General features: G+C 40.6%; 1 long non-coding RNA gene across 1 annotated transcript; it reads right to left on the bottom strand.

The window, feature by feature from the left end:
* Positions 1-1,230: 1,230 nt before the first annotated feature.
* LOC121840080 lies at positions 1,231-3,111 on the bottom strand. The gene is made up of 3 exons (XR_006079373.1): positions 2,456-3,111; positions 1,513-2,423; positions 1,231-1,448 (listed from the first exon to the last, which is right to left on the bottom strand). It is a non-coding gene; the product is annotated as an uncharacterized LOC121840080 (long non-coding RNA).
* Positions 3,112-3,581: the final 470 nt, after the last annotated feature.

Here is a 3,581-nt window from a genome sequence, read left to right as displayed (position 1 = left end):
TCAGCCCTGATCCCATTTCACTACTACCTTACTCAACCCTGATCCCATTTCACTACTACCTTACTCAGACCTAATCCCATTTCACCACTACCTTACTCAGACCTAATCCCATTTCACCACTACGATTATCATTGATACCTTACTCAGCCCTGATCCCATTTCACTACTACCTTACTCAGACCTAATCCCATTTCACCACTACTATTATCATTGATGCCTTACTCAGACCTAATCCCATTTCACCACTACAATTATCATTGATGCCTTACTCAGACCTAATCCCATTTCACCACTACTATTATCATTGATGCCTTACTCAGACCTGATCCCATTTCACCAATACTTAACTCAGACCTAATCCCATTTCACTACTATTTTACTCAGACCTAATCCCATTTCATCACTACTTTACTCAGACCTAATCCCATTTCACTACTATTATCATTAATGCCTTACTCAGACGTAATCCCATTTCACTACTACCTTACTCAGCCCTGATCCCATTTCACTACTACCTTACTCAGACCTAATCCCATTTCACCACTACCTTACTCAGACCTAATCCCATTTCACCACTACTATTATCACTACTACCTTACTCAGACCTAATCCCATTTCACCACTACTATTATTATCATTGATGCCTTACTCAGACCTGATCCCATTTCACCAATACTTAACTCAGACCTAATCCCATTTCACTACTACCTTACTCAGACCTAATCCCATTTCATCACTACTTTACTCAAACCTAATCCCATTTCACTACTATTATCAGACCTAATCCCATTTCACTACTATTATCATTGATTCCTTACTCAGACCTAATCCCATTTCACTACTACCTTACTCAGCCCTGATCCCATTTCACTACTACCTTACTCAACCCTGATCCCATTTCACTACTACCTTACTCAGACCTAATCCCATTTCACCACTACCTTACTCAGACCTAATCCCATTTCACCACTACGATTATCATTGATACCTTACTCAGCCCTGATCCCATTTCACTACTACCTTACTCAGACCTAATCCCATTTCACCACTACTATTATCATTGATGCCTTACTCAGACCTAATCCCATTTCACCACTACTATTATCATTGATGCCTTACTCAGACCTAATCCCATTTCACCACTACAATTATCATTGATGCCTTACTCAGACCTAATCCCATTTCACCACTACTATTATCAATGATACCTTACTCAGCCCTGATCCCATTTCACTACTACTATTATTATCATTGATACCTTACTCAGACCTAATCCCATTTCACTACTACTATTATTATCATTGATACCTTACTCAGACCTGATCCCATTTCACTACTACAATTATTATCATTGATACCTTACTCAGACCTGATCCCATTTCACTACTACCTTACTCAGCCCTGATCCCATTTCACTACTACTATTATCATTGATGCCTTACTCAGACCTAATCCCATTTCACTACTACCTTACTCAGCCCTGATCCCATTTCACTACTACCTTACTCAGACCTAATCCCATTTCACCACTACTATTATCATTGATGCCTTACTCAGACCTGATCCCATTTCACCACTACTATTATTATCATTGATGCCTTACTCAGACCTAATCCCATTTCACTACTACTATTATTATCATTGATACCTTACTCAGACCTGATCCCATTTCACTACTACCTTACTCAGACCTATTCCCATTTCACTAGTACCTTACTCAGCCCTAATCCCATTTCACTAGTACCTTACTCAGACCTTATCCCATTTCACTAGTACCTTACTCAGCCCTAATCCCATTTCACTAGTACCTTACTCAGACCTAATCCCATTTCACTAGTACCTTACTCAGCCCTAATCCCATTTCACTAGTACCTTACTCAGCCCTAATCCCATTTCACTAGTACCTTACTCAGACCTAATCCCATTTCACCACTACTATTATCATTGATGCCTTACTCAGACCTGATCCCATTTCACTACTACTATTATCATTGATGCCTTACTCAGCCCTGATCCCATTTCACCACTACTATTATCATTGATGCCTTACTCAGCCCTGATCCCATTTCACTACTACCTTACTCAGCCCTGATCCCATTTCACCACTACTATTATCATTGATGCCTTACTCAGCCCTGATCCCATTTCACTACTACCTTACTCAGCCCTGATCCCATTTCACCACTACTATTATCATTGATGCCTTACTCAGCCCTGATCCCATTTCACCACTACTATTGTCATTGATGCCTTACTCAGCCCTGATCCCATTTCACCACTACTATTGTCATTGATGCCTTACTCAGCCCTGATCCCATTTCACTACTACCTTACTCAGCCCTGATCCCATTTCACTACTACTATTATCATTGATGCCTTACTCAGCCCTGATCCCATTTCACCACTACTATTATCATTGATGCCTTGCTCAGACCTGATCCCATTTCACTACTACCTTACTCAGCCCTGATCCCATTTCACCACTACTATTATCATTGATGCCTTACTCAGCCCTGATCCCATTTCACTACTACCTTACTCAGCCCTGATCCCATTTCACCACTACTATTGTCATTGATGCCTTACTCAGCCCTGATCCCATTTCACCACTACTATTGTCATTGATGCCTTACTCAGCCCTGATCCCATTTCACCACTACTATTGTCATTGAAGCCTACTGCTGTTGGGCCTTGTTCTAATATGGAGAGAGCAGAGATGTCATCAGGGCAAAGAGTCTCAAATATAATATATGTTTAACACTTTGTTTGGTTACTAATTGAGGTCTTTCCACTGATTCATGTGTTACTTCATAGTCATATACATAGTGAAAAACATTTCCCTTCATTTCCACTCGAGCCTACTAAGTGACCAGCCGAGAGGTGCTCATATCTTAACCCTTATCACAATCTCCAGATTATACGACATAATACAGGACATTAATCCGTCATCCTTTGCAAAAAATAAAGGGATCATTAAAATAACACATCTTAGATCTGAATGAATGAAATATTCTTTTTAAATACTTTTTTCTTTACATAGTTGAATGTGCTGACAACAAAATCACACAAAAATTATCAATGGAAATCAAATTTATCAACCCACGGAGGTCTGGATTTGGAGTCACACTCAAAATTAAAGTGGAAAACCACACTACAGGCTGATCCAACTTTGATGTAATGTCCTTAAAACAAGTCAAAATGAGGCTCAGTAGTGTTTGTGGCCTCCACGTGCCTGTATGACCTCCCTACAACGCCTGGGCATGCTTATTTATTTTATCTTGTGTCCTTTAGCATGCTCCTGATGAGGTGGCGGATGGTCTCCTGAGGGATCTCCTCCCAGACCTGGACTAAAGCATCCGCCAACTCCTGGACAGTCTGTGGTGCAACGTGGCGTTGGTGGGTGGAGCAAGACATTTTTTATTTATTTAACCTTTATTTAACTAGGCAAGTCAGTTAAGAACAAATTCTTATTTTCAATGACGGCCTAGGAACAGTGGGTTAACTGCCTGTTCAGGGGCAGAACGACAGATTTGTACCTTGTCAGCTCGGGGGTTTGAACTTGCAACCTTGCGGTTACTAGT

This window comes from Oncorhynchus tshawytscha, linkage group LG19 (assembly GCF_018296145.1).
Source record: "Oncorhynchus tshawytscha isolate Ot180627B linkage group LG19, Otsh_v2.0, whole genome shotgun sequence".
Taxonomy (NCBI): Eukaryota; Metazoa; Chordata; class Actinopteri; order Salmoniformes; family Salmonidae; genus Oncorhynchus; species Oncorhynchus tshawytscha.
This window is presented reverse-complemented; position numbering and strand designations above follow the sequence as displayed.